Below are 14,114 nucleotides of genomic sequence, written 5' to 3'. Positions count from 1 at the left end.
TACTGGAGTCCATTGTTAAGAGGTGATGATCAGCAATCTTGAAAAGAAATCCGCTTTGGGGATGTTGTGAGGATGCGGTTTCAACAGGCATTATCGGATTACAAGCACAGAAATCACTCAACTGAGAAGGGCAGCTGGCTATTTTAAGGATCTCAGACAGTCTAACAGATATCCAAGAACAGGATAGGTTAGGATTGAAACTGGAAAGTCAGGGACTGAAATCATTCTCTATTTTTCATGGTGAGAATCTGATTGGCTGATCCCAGTCCACGACTGGACCTGTCCACTCCAGGTCCAGTTGTCTTGGGCAGGTTGGTAATTCCAAAGCAAACAGCATGGGTTGAGCAGGCTTCCCAAATACGTCTCTGTGGCCATTCCAGTAATGAAGAGGAGAGACTCCAGAGCCAGAGTGATGCAGAACCTCAGGGCCACCACTCACCAGCTCTGTGCTATAAGGCTAATGGCTTAACCAGTCTGGATTCACTTTCCTGTACTGAAAAATGAGGATGCTAATGATAAATATATAACAATAATATATATATATATATAACAATAATATATATATATAACAATAATATATACATATTATTATTCCTCTTCAAAGAGCATTCCTGTTGGGGTCCATGTCTGTGGCTTTGGTCTCTGTTGACCGCAAAGCTCTAGTTTTCACCCGTGTGACAGAGGACCCTGAACCTGACTGAGAAAACCCCAGGATCTTCACCCTCTTGGCTCCGCTCTGAGGTCCTGCTGAGGCCTTTTCTCCAGTCAGTCTCTCCTCTTACCTTCTTCTTGTGCACACAGTGCAGACCCTGCCTCATACCCACTTCAGTGCCCAACCAGGTACCAGGGACTGATTTCATGGAAGACAATTTTTCCATCGACTGGAGGTGGGGCGATGGTTTGGGGATGATTCAAGTGCATTATATTTATCGTGCACTTTATTTCAAATCTAATGCTGCTGCTGATCTGACAGGAGGTACCAGCCCACGGCCTGGAGGTTGGAGACCCCTGCCTAGAGGATCCACACCGCCCCCTTCTGGCAACTGCATCTGTTCTCCAGTTATTTATGAACCCTATTTCCTTTAGTGTGAACATTCCTTGAAGGCAAGACCCATGCTTATTTCACTTGAATATCTCCCCCCTTCACTATAATATAGTTCAGGTAGCTCAGGGATGTGAGGTACACAGTGGGTGCTCACAGGTTTTCCAAATGTGGAAAAGAAATTCTCAGTCTCATTCCACTGATCTAATTCATCTCGATTTCCACGGTAACATCCTTTTCACAACACACGCTGGCATTTTAAGAGACAATTTTACTTTCAAAATACATCTAAAGTTCTTGAAGCTCTATTGGAAAAGGGTCAACTGTGGCTTCCAATCAGACATTTGGCCCCCAGTATTAGAATCAATGGGGCTTCTCAGATCGTTCAGTGGTTTAAAAAAAACAAAAAAAGTCTGCCTGCCAATACAGGAGACATGGGTTCGATCCCTGGGTTGGGAAAGATACTCTGGAGGAGGAAATGGCAACCCACGCCAGTATTCTTGTCTGGGAAATCCCATGGATAGAGGAGCCTGGTGGGCTACAGTCCACTGGCTTGCAAAAGAGTCTGACACGACTTCGTGATAAACAATAGCATTAGAATCACTGTTTGGGGAAATGCTTTTACTGGAGTTCAGAGTGACATGGGCCTGCTTTCCTCTCTGGAGGCACTTGGATGCTGGAGGCTGTGTATGGGAAGGAGGAGGTTTGTGATTATTGGCAACTTAGGAAAAACTGTGAATCGAGAAAAATTCAGCTCTCCATCTTCATCCTTCTGTTTTACCTCTCTGTACTTTATCTGTCAGATTGGATAATGACATCTGCAGAACTTGCCTACTGATGATTTTAAAATATCTAAGATGATGAAAATGCTTTGAAAAGTGCCAGGTGAGATGTGAATACCAGGTATTCTATTTCTGCCTGCACATAGACTTTAAGGTTTCAGTTCTGACAGGTACGTCTCAACCACTGAAGAATATCTAGGAGCCATTCATTATGTGTGTGGAAATATATACTCAGACACACAACACTTTTTTTTCTTTATCTCAGAAGGATTTATTTCAAAGAAAATGTTATGAATACAGTTAAAATCCACTGGGTACTCCTCCCTAATTTTGTTTCTCTCCTTCCTTTCTTAGAAGTAACCAACACCCTGAGTTAGGTGTTTATATTCCACACTTAAAAAAAAACTTTTACTATATATATGGTCATAAAAATATATGGACTTGATTTTCATGTCTTAAATTTTATATAAATAGTCATACACTGTACATATCATTCTGCAGCTTTCTTTTGTTTGCTCAGCATTTTATATATATATATTATTGTTGTTCAGTCCCTAAGTCCTGTCCAGCTCTTTGCGACCCCATGGACTGTAGCACGCCAGGCTCCTCTGTCCTCCACTAACTCCCAGAGTTTGCTCAAACTCATGTCCATTGAGTCAGTGATGCTATCCAACCATCTCATCCTCTCTGCCCGCTACTTCTTTTGATCTCAATCTTTTCCAGCCTCAGGGTCTTTTCCTATGAGTCAGCTCTTTGCATCATGTGGCCAAAGTACTGGAGCTTCGGTGTCAGTACTTCCAATGAATATTCAGAGTTTATTTCCTTTAGGATTGACTGTTTTGATCTCTTGGCAGTCCAAGGAACCCTCAAGAGTATTCATATACTTTCTTGTAGTACAACTGATATGTAAAAACTGCACACATTTAATGTACACATCTTGATGAGTTTGGACATGTGCCTACACCTATGATATTATCACCACAATCAAGGTTCTAAACTGATGCAACATTGCATGGAGATTTAAAAATAGAATCTGTATGTCTGTTTGTGCCTCCACTGATATCAGCAAGGATTTTTTTTGTAAAGATCTGTTCATGGCAAGTGTTTGTTGGGTGTATCATGATGATGCATTTGTGTATCCTGGTATAGTGGGATAAACTTGAAGTCTGCCCCGAACATATCCAGTTAAGCTGTACATATATTTATTAGAGCAACTCATACTTATAGATTCAGATATACCATAGGTCAATCCTGTCCCCCACTGAACATAATAGGCTCCTATTGCCAAAGTCTGATTTAATAGTTAGCTTCCTAGGTCTTCCCCGGTGGCTAAGATGGTAAAGAATCCATCTGCAATGAGGGAGACCTGGGTTCTATCCTTGGGTTGGGAAGATCCCCTGGAGAAGGGAAAGGTTACCCACTCCAGTATTCTGGCCTAGAGAATTCCATGGACTGTATAGTCCATGGAGTCTCAAAGAGGCAGACATGACTGAGTGACTTTCACTTCACTTCCTAGGGAGGTGTTGGTCCTACGTTCTCAACTACAACATTTACTGAGAATTTCTTCTGCGTTTTTATCCTTGATTTTGGACGAATATCCAAAATAAATTGGCACTAACTGTTGCACATCTATTTCTCAGAGAGCTCTTTATCTATCCCCTCTCATGAAAGATAATTACTCACTTGCCCAAGAAAGTTCCTATGTTTTGGTGGGAACTTTAATTCCAGGAGGATATTGCTGAGACTGGTTACTACATTCCTGGGAAACTCAAGTACACAGCTTCTGACTTAGAAGCACACCAGGTTTATGATAAATGAAGATCCTACTTGCCATGACTGATTGCATTTGACAAGAGAAGTACAGACCAGATCCTGACCCCAATTAATGAAATTGCCAATTGCTATTTACAGAGGTGAGCTCCATGCCTGTGATATGTTTATAAAACCTCATTAATTCAGACTTCATTAATTTAGAATTTGGGTTCCTTTGGAGAGGGCCATCCGTGCTGCATTTATCCTTGTGTTAATTACAGGAAGGATTCTGCTGCAAGAGCTGGCAAAGTGAAAAGTCACTGTGGGGAGATATTTACCACACGTTGGCATAATTCCAGCAAACAGAACCTCTTCATGATGTTCCACCAGCCTGGACTTGAGTTGCCGCAAGGCAAAATTGGGTGTGGGGTGGATCGAGCAGCATTGTCTGAGGATTATAACCCTACAACTGTTGGATGAATTTGGACAAGTTACACACACCTGCAATATCATCTCAACCACCAAGATTCTAAACTGATGCATCACTTCATGGAGATTTAGAGTCTTATCAAGAAGATTCCAAATGATGTGGAGCAACTAAGCCCAGGCATCACAACTACTGAGCCTGTGCTCTAGAGCCTGTGAGCCACAACTACTGAAGCCCGTGAGGTGCATCTACTGAAGCCTGAGCACCTAGAGCCTGTGCTCCACAGCGAGAGAAGTCACGGCAATGAGAAGCTTGCACACCACAATCAGAGAGTAGCCCACGTTCACCACAACTAGAGAAAGCCCATGCAGCAACAAAGACCTAGCACGGCCAAAAATGAAAATAGAGTCTGCATGTCTGTGTGTGCCTATATTTATACCAGTGAGGAGTGTTTGTAAAGATCTGTCCATGGTAACTGTACGTCAGGTCTATCATGATGAAGCTTTAATGTGTCCAGGTTTATCAGGATGAACTTGACATCTGGCCCTGCACATACCCAGCTAAGTAAGGCTCATGGCAACTCTTTCTCTCTGACATGTGTTCCTTTTTCTTTACTAACCAGTTCTTCTGTCAGCCTGTGGTGTTCTGGGGCTGGAGAGCTTCATTTTGCACTTGGTTGTGTGTTCTTACTGGCCCTAAACACCAAATGCCCAGTCTTCCAGCGTTGTCTATTCCACCCCCTCCCACATAACTACTGTATTTTATGCAAGGTTTGGAAGGCCATATGCTGAAGGCCAGATCCATACTGATAGCCCTTGTCTCATCCGTCTTCCCTAGTTGGAAAGAGCTACATGGTACAAGCTGTGGTCACCATAGCAGCACAATGCCTCTGATAATTGGGACACAGGGCAGGGCAGGCCAGCCGTAGTTGGCTGCTTTGGTCCACTTGAGCCCAGGGAAGGAAATGATAGTCCATGTAGGGTGAGACTTCAGTTGTAGACATAGTCACAGACTCACACAGCATACCTTAACCTTCTCTCATCTTTGTTTGGGACTAGTGTAAAATTGAAACCATTGACCTGGGGTGAGACCCAGGACCCCTGAAGTCCATGGTACCTTCCACTGCCCTTAAATATCACTCTTGCCCAGTGATGTGTCTTCAGCCTTCTTCTTTTTTTCAGATTCTCCCTGAGAATTCTTACTGAAGCCCTGGATTTCAGTCATCCCTATGCTGACCCAGAATGTATGCCTCCAGCCCAGCTCCCCTCCAAGCTCCAAACAACAGTCCAGTTTCCTCCTGGACATCTTATCTGTGTGTCCCACGGGTATCTGCAATTAAGTCTAAGCAAAAATTATTTTTTTTTGTCCTGAAATTTCTCCTTATATTTCCCAACCTCTTAAATTTTCCACTTTAGTGACTGTCAAGAGCTACTCCCTGGTTGTCCAAGTCTGAAAAGTCCTAAGAGTTCTGAATCTTCTCTCTCTAGCTACCAATCATATCCATTCAGATTTAGCGCCTTCCAGGGACTTCCCTGGTGGTCCAGTGGTTAAGACTCCACACTTTCAATGCAGGGGAAAGTTTCCCCTCTCAGGGTCCTTGGACTTATTCACATCTGCAGAGTCTCTTTTTCATTGGAAGGCACAAAATCACAGGCTCCAGGGATTAGAATGTTAACATCTCTGCAGAGCCATTATTCTGCCTAATTTTAACACATTTTTATACATATGTATGTATTTTATATACATGTATCCATCCATGTATATGTGTATTACCCATATATATATATGATCCATCCAAATATATATATGTATTATCCATATGTAGTATCCATCCATATATATTATCCATTCACATACATATGTATTATCTATATATATAATATGGAATATATTTTGTTGTATAGTTGCAGAGTCCTGTCTGACTCTTTGCAACCCCTGGACTGTAGCCTACCAGGCTCCTCTGTCCATGGGATTTCCAGGCAAGAATACTGGAGTGGGTTGCCATTTCCTACTCCAGGGATCTTCCCAACCCAGGGATGGAACCCATGTCTCTTGCTTGGCACCTGGGAAACCTGTGTATATATGTATGTTTATACATATATATATATATATGTATATATACACACACATACGTATTTTTTTCACACTTCCAGGGAAATTTTGATTGCTGTTTAAAAAAAAATTTTTTTTTGATTTGTGGTTGGACTTCCCTGGTGGCTCAGATGGTAAAGCGTCTGCCTACAACGCAGGAGGCCCGGATCCAATCCCTGGGTCGAGAAGATCTCCTGGAGAAGGAAATGGAAATTCACTCCAGTATTCTTGCTTGGAAAATCCCATGGATGGAGGAGCCTGGTAGGCTACAGTCCATGGGGTCGCAAAGAGTCGGACATGACTGAGCGACTTCACTTTCTTTCTATGAAAAAGTATTAGTTCCTCACTCATGTCTGACTCTTTGTGACCCCATGGACAGTAACCTGCCAGGCTCTTCTGTCCATGGGATTTCCCAGGCAAGAATACTGGAGTGGGTAGCCATTCCCCTCTCCACGGGATCTTCCCAACCCAGGAATTGAACCTGGATCTCCTGCGTTGCAGGTGGATTCTCTGCTGTCAGAGCCACCAGGAAAGACTTATGGTTCACCACAATTCACTCTGCACCTCAGGGAAGTTATCTGTTTGCTCACTTTCCTGTGCCCAGCACACAGTTGGTACTACATTTTATTGGAAAGCCATTCCACTCTCCTTGCCCTCTCTGTGGGCGTGAGTGAGGCTGCAACCGTACAGACACAGCCCTGGCCAGCAGGCCACTCTCATGGGCTCCACTGAGGGGTGCTGTCAGGGGCTGCCCTGTGGCCATATGTCCTCCACATGAGCACTGGCTGTAACCTCAACACCCAAGAACGTCTCACATATCTTTCACATATTTATTCCCCCAACATCCAAGGGATGTGAAGCAGACTCAGGTGCGGAGAAAAAAAAAACAGAGACCTGAGGTCTTAGACTTTTCCACAGTCAGCAGACAGGAGTCCACAGAGGTCAAGAGAAATCCCACCGCTGGACTTCACAGCTCGCCTTCCTGCCATTCACAATCTGTCACACGGTGAATGGGTTCAGTGGTGGAAAGACAGACTGTGACGGGAGGAAGTCCACAGTGCCTTCTAGAAGCCCAGGGGAGCTTTTCAGGAGACAGTACATCTGGCATCACTTCAAACCAAGAGTGGCCTAGATTCTGTAATGAAATAAACAAACATGGTGGATGCTTGTAACTCATGGAGACCTTGGAAATTGTAAATGACTTCCCACTGCTCTGTGGATAAAGTCCTAAATTCTTAACAATCCCATAGTGTCCTGCATGGTCTGGTCCCTATTTCTCTGGTTTTCTCTCATCAATATTTTCCTGGCTCTCAACAGCCCAGCCAAGCCACTTATCCTCCAGCTCTCCAAAGTGGCCATAGCCTTTGCTCACATTAATTCCTCTTCCTTGCTCATTCCCTTTTTCTCTCCCCCTCCTTCATCTAGCTAACTCACATTCCACTTAGATCTCTGCTTAAATTCGTTTTTAAGGAACACTTTCCGATGCTTTTGAACTGTGGTGCTGGGGAAGACTCTTGAGAGTTCCTTGGACAGCAAGAAGATCAAACCAGTCAATCCTAAAGGAAACCACTCCTGAATATTCATTGGAAGGATTCATGCTGAAGCTCCAATACTTTGGCCACCTGGTGCGAAGAGCTGACTCATTGGAAAAGACCCTGATGCTGGGAAAGATTGAAGGCCGGAGGAGAAGTGGAAGACAGAGGATGAGATGGTTAGATGGCATCACTGACTCAATGGACATGAGTTTGAGCAAACTCCGGGAGATAGTAAAGGACAGGCAAGCCTGGTGTGCTGCAGTCCATGAACAACAGCATAAAAGGAAGACTTTCCTGACACCCTGGGCTGTAGTATTAGTCAGTGTTCTCCAGAGAAACAGAACCAGCAGGAGCTGTAGGTAAAATCAATAATAAGCCTATAAGAAAGATACTCTAAGGAGTTGGATCACGTAATGATGGAGGCGGAGAAGTGTCACATCTGCTGTCTGTGAATAGGAGACCCAGGAAGCTGGTAGTGTACTTCCAATTTGAGTCTGAAGCCTGAGAGCCAAGAGCACTGCTGATGTTGATCCTTGTTCAAGGGCAGGAGAGATGGATGTCCCAACTCAGTCAGTCAGGAGAGCAAGAACTCTCTTTTCCTCTGCCTTTGTGTTCTAACCAAGTCATCAATGGATTGAATGATTCTCATGCATGATGTTGTTTAGTCGCTAAGCTGTGTCTGCCTCTTTGCAATCCCATGGACTGTAGCCCACTAGGCTCCTCTGTCCATGGGATTTCCCAGGCAAGAATACTGGAGTGGGTATCCATTCCCTTCTCCAGGGGATCTTTCTGACCTGGGGATCAAAACTGGGTCTCCTGCATTGCAGGCAGATTCTTTACCATCTAAGCCACCACGTACCATAGGGAAGACAATCTGGATTAGATTCAGATGCTAAACTCATCCAGAAACATCTTCATAAACACACCCAGAAATAATATTTAATCAAATATCTGAGTACTCCATTACCCAGTCAAGCTGACACACAAAATTAACTATTACAATCCCCCTGTTATACATAACAACACACCACAGTTATAACTGATTATCTGAAGTGGTATAGTTGCTACTTTATAAGGTCTATCTTCCCTTTGTAGCCTATAAATCCCATAAAGAACTTATCTTGTTCACCATTTTATCCTGAGAAGATAGCACAGTGCTGGAATAGGGCTGGTACTTAATGAGAATGTTTTTGAATTAATAGCTTTCCAGGAAAATCCCACTACTTGCTAAGGAAGATATTACTAAAGCGATTGGGAGATGGAGAGATTCCAATTCCATTGCAAATTCTGAGGCAAAACACTTTATCTTACATTCTTTTATCCCTGAAAATTTTACCTCCCTGATTCCTTATTCCTGAGTCTTAGCAACTATTGAACAAATACTCAATGAGAGAAGGAAGAGAACTAATGGTATGACACAGGGTGGGGAACTCAGAGGGCAGATGTGGGTCTGGGGCTGGTTTTGTTGATAACCTGGGAGGTGACTGTGTGGAGTGACTTGACTTATCCCACTTCAACTCTAACTTGGTCTGTGCCTCAGCCATGCTGCTCTGTGGTCCAGGAGCAGAGGGGTTCTTTCCACTTTCCATCTCTGTGGGGGGAGGAACAGTGGATTCATGTCAGGGCATTGAGATGCCCTGACATTGGTCACCAACTTTACAAAAATGCAGAGGGAAGTCAGCTAATGGGGGAAGGATGAACCCAAATGGTTGGGGCACAGTGGGATGGCAGATTGTGTCCCCTGAAAAATTGGAGCTGGTAGGAATCATCAAGTTTATCTAGCTCAGGCTCATATTTTATACGTGAGGCAGCCAAGGACCAGATCAACTCACTGATTCATCCAAGATTAGTGACCAAACTGACTCAGAAAGTGAAAGTGTTAGTCACTCAGTCACGTGGGACTCTTTGCAACCCCATGGACTGTAGCCTGCCAGGCTCCTCTGTCCATGGAATTCTCCAGGCAAGAATACTGGAGTGGGTAGCCATTCCTTTTTCCAAGGGATCTTCCCAACCAAGGGATCAATCATGGGTCTCCCACATCGTAGGCAAATTCTTTACTGTCAGAGCCACCAGGGAAGCCAAGCTGACTCAGATTCACCTGTTTAAACTTCTAACTCTGGGCTCTTCTTACCCTGTCCCTCCCCTAGTCCACTCTAAGGACTCGTGGACACACCTGAACACAGACACAGGTAAGTGGTGGACTTGATAAACCTCCATAACCCAGGTGCTAGCTATTTCCTTTGAAATGCAAATAATACTGGCCTGGGACCTTCATTCCTTGGGCAGTGGGGCTCCACTTTCTCTCCTAGTCTCCCCAGAGAGACTTATACCCAAACTTACTCCTCTGCTGGTTACCGCAGACTCTGAGATCTTGCTTCCGCTGACTTAATCCAATTTCTGGATCATCTGGGCCACCTGTGCCTGCCGTCCCCCACCCCCAGAGCCTTCATGCCCTTCTGGCTGCCTCCCCTCACCCCCACCCCCGGCCGGGCGAGGCAGGGGCATGGGTGTGAAATCAGAGGGCAGGAAGCGTCATCTTTAGGAAGCAGCCTTAAGGCCAGTGGAAGCTTTGTCCCAAGAATGACTATGTTTTGAGTGAGTGAAGTCGCTCAGTCGTGTCCGACTCTTTGCGACCCCATGGACTGTAGCCTACCAGGCTCCTCCGTCCATGGGATTCTCCAGGCAAGAATACTGGAGTGGGTTGCCATTTCCTTCTCCAGGGGATCTTCCCAACCCAGGGATCGAACCCAGGTCTCCTGCATTGGAGGCAGACGCTTTAACCTCTGAGCCACCAGGGAAGTCGACTATGTTTTAGCCCCACCAAGATGGCTCCCGGCCCTTCCGGGCTTTTGGGAAATGCGTTCAGAGGCTCCACCCTCCGTGTCTTCTCCATCGGAAGGCTGTGCGGAGCTGAACTGTTGCTACTTAGGGCACATTCCTGTTCGAGCGGCTCTTTCACTGAGGTCTTTCTCTCCCGCTCCCTTCTCCACGTGTGTGCGCGTGTCTGTGCATTCTGGCCTCTTTCTCTCTCTTTGAAAGGCTGCCTGCCCTGTGTCGTGTTGACAAGGAGAAGACACGCTGGGAAAATGTCACAGCTGAATGGTCCCGAGGGAGACGGCTTTGTCAGATGCCAAGCTGTGGGAAGATAAAGGCCAGCTGAGGTCTGGGGAGGGAGGGAGTGAGTGAAAGCCAGGGGCTGGCACCATTGGTGCCCCCAAGATGGCCTGAGCGCTTGTTTCAGAGCAAGCTGAGGGCAGAGGCCTGATGTGGGGGAAGGGTGGTGTGAAGCTCCTTTTATTTTATTTTATTTTTTTATAAATTTATTTATTTTAGTTGGGGGTTAATTACTTTACAATATTGTAATAGTTTTTGCCATACATTGACATGAATCAGCCATGGGTTTACATGTGTTCCCCTTCCTGGACCCCCCACCCACCTCCCTCCCCATCCCATCCTTCTGGACCATCCCATTGCCCCGGCCCTGAGCCCTTGTCACATGCATCGAACATGGAATGGTGTTCTGTTTCACATATGATAATATACATGTTTCAATGCTATTCTCCCGGAACGTCCCACCCTCACCTTCTCCCTCAGAGTCCATAAAATTGTTCCATGCATCTGTGTCTCTTATTCTGTCTCGCATATAGGGTTATCGTTACCATCTTTCAAATTCCATATATATGCATTAGTATACTGTATTGTTGTTTTTCTTTCTGGCTTACTTCACTCTGTATAATGGGCTCCAGTTTCATCCATCTCAGTAGAACCGATTCAAATGTATTTTTTTTAATGGCTGAGTAATATTCCATTGTGTATATGTACCACAGCTTCCTTTTAAACTTCCTGGCTTGGCCCTGCCAGCCTGGGCTCTGTGGGTGATGAGGGAGGCTGACAGATGAGTTTGGGCATGGAGATTCTATAGCACCTCCAGGGGTCTGGAGAGAGCAGCTTCCTCAACCAAGAAGGACACATCTGAGTCATTCAGTGGGGTTTTGAGCACATTTGATAAGAGGAACACACGGTGGCGGGAAGCTGAAAGTTAGACAAGATTTTTAGGACTCCTACCCCAGTTCTAAATTTCCAGTGCACTTTTCCTGGGACCTTGGAATTTTCCAGAAGCAAGTGGACACAAGCCCAGGACCTTCTGTAAAACCATTGTATCTGTGGTGTTTGGACAGGAGTTGGTTGTGTTTTGGGCTTATCTTGAACCATACTGAAACCAAGACCATGTACTCAACATGTGATAGACTGGGATTCCCAAGAGGCAATGCAATGCTCATGCCTACGGGGAAATAGGAACACTCTTTCTGAGAGGAGACATGTGTTTGTATAGCTGATTCACTCTGCTGTACAGTAGAAAGTAACACAACATTGTAAAGCAATTATACTCCAATAAAAATTAGTTTGGACTTACCTGGTGACTCAGATGGTAAAAAATCTGCCTGCAATGCAGGACACCCAAGTTTGATGCCTGGGGCGGAAAGATCCCCTGAAGGAGGGAATGGCAACCCATTCCAGTATTCTTGCCTGGAGAATTTGATGGACAGAGGAGCCTGTTTAAAAATAAAAAAAGCAAACAGAAAAAAATGTTCTTTTTCTTCTGTGTAGTAGAGGGTCATCTCTCATTTATTTCTCCCAGGAGCATGTCAAATACTAGGTTTATTAAACCAAAGGCCACACCTCTCTTTATCCTGGCATTTCCCTGGGCACAGACTTGTAGGAGGAGACAGGCAAGGGGAACTCAGGAACTGGATGGAAGACTGTACCACCATCCTCTACAACACTGATTCAGACAGAGATGACTTCCTTTTATTCACAGCTATTCCCCAAATTCATGAGGTGCCTAGTCATAGGAATAAGACACTGTACATTTTCTAATCATTCACTTATTCATTCATTCATTTAGTGAACATACTATAAAATTTCATTTTGTTCCATGATAGAGACTTTGGAGACATTTAGAAAGCCTTGTCTTTAGGGATATCATAGACTCATGGCAGAAAAAAGACATGCAACAAATAAGGACAATTCAATGGAAAAAGTAATTAGCATCATACCAAAGGTTTAGGAACTTAAGAGAATGAACTTACAAACTCCCTTTACAGTTGAGGTGGGGGGGTAAGGGGAAAGATGGGGGAGGGATAGTTAGGGAGTTTGGGAATTGACATGTACCCACTGCTATATTTAAAATGGGTAACCAACAAGGACCGTCTGTGTAGCACGTGGAGCTCTCTTCAATGTTATGTGGCAGCCTAGATGGGGGTTAGGGGAGTTTGAGGGAGAATGAATACATGTGTATGTATGGCTGAGTCCCTTTGCTATGCACCTGAAAGTATCACAACATTGTTAATCAACTATACACCCAATACAAAATAAAAAGCTTAAAAAAAAAAAAAAGAAAGAACGGTGTACGACCACTTCTCATTGGCTAGAAGCAAACTATGGCCTCTGTAAGCAAAAAAAAAAAAAGATTTGTTAGGATTGTGAGATCATAGATTAAGCTTCCAATGAAAGAATTAAGGACAGCTCTTGGGAAGCCTAAATAGGAACACAACTTTTAGGATTCTGCCTTAAACTCTAACCACATCGTGTTGCTACTTCTTTCTCTTCCACCCAGGTCTGCTTGCACCAATCTTGCAGTGCCTTTTTCTTAGAGTAACTTATGAGAGGCTACCAGAAGTAGTGAGGACACTCTGACATCCAAGCCTGGGAGGAAGTAGCTTATACTCCCCTTGTACTTTACCAGCTCACATTATTTCATATCTCAGGGGCTGTCATTCCTAACCAGCCTGTTTCTGGGCACTGTATCGAGACAAGGTGGGTGAGTAACTACACGTGGCTTGGTCTGCTTCTGAGTCTGGGGGTGAAGGAGGGATCTGTTAGAAGGAGAAACATGGAGGGGAAAGATGCTCAGGAGAAAGGATCTCAAACATCATCACCAGGTGATGCAGGTGCTCAAAGGGAGGAGAGGACTAGATGGTGGAATCAGAGAAAGTTTTGAGATGGAGCTAGAGTAGGGAGTCTGCTATGAGACTGTCTCCCTCATAGCATCACAGGTATACCTGTACAGAAGCTCAGTCATTATATTTGATGATCCTCCCTTCCTTGGCCAGAGCTGGGCAGATGAGTTCAACAGCTGATAGTCCATTGGGAAAGCTGACTCAATGACACCTCCTTCCCCATTCATTGGGAATGGGAATACATGGCAGGATGCTGGTTAACGGGCTGGTGGGCTTGGAGATGAGAATCATGGAAAAGCCTTCGGTGGCCATGTTTGGTCAATATATATGGAAAGGTAGAAATAGCAGAGTCTGAAAGCAGCAGAGCAGACTCATGGGAGGAAGTAGAGATAGAGCCTATGTGACTAGTGAGGAAGGAAAACTAGGGTGGGAGTGAGGGGCAGAGTGAGAGAAATGAATCATTGCTCCTTGTGGCTTTCTTGTGTCTCTTGTGTCCAATCCCTTGTAAGATGTAATTGTAGTCAG

General features: G+C 44.7%; 1 non-coding gene across 1 annotated transcript; it reads right to left on the bottom strand.

Annotated features, from left to right (window-relative positions):
- Positions 1–10,355: 10,355 nt before the first annotated feature.
- Positions 10,356–10,427, bottom strand: TRNAW-CCA (transfer RNA tryptophan (anticodon CCA)). Its single transcript has one exon. It is a non-coding gene; the product is annotated as a tRNA-Trp (tRNA).
- Between the last annotated feature and the right edge of the window lie 3,687 nt (positions 10,428–14,114).

Source organism: Giraffa tippelskirchi, chromosome 4, assembly GCF_054371585.1.
Source record: "Giraffa tippelskirchi isolate mGirTip1 chromosome 4, T2T-mGirTip1v1.2.pri, whole genome shotgun sequence".
NCBI lineage: Eukaryota > Metazoa > Chordata > Mammalia > Artiodactyla > Giraffidae > Giraffa > Giraffa tippelskirchi.
The sequence above is the reverse complement of the archived record's forward strand: the minus strand, read 5'-3'. Positions and strand labels throughout refer to the sequence as shown.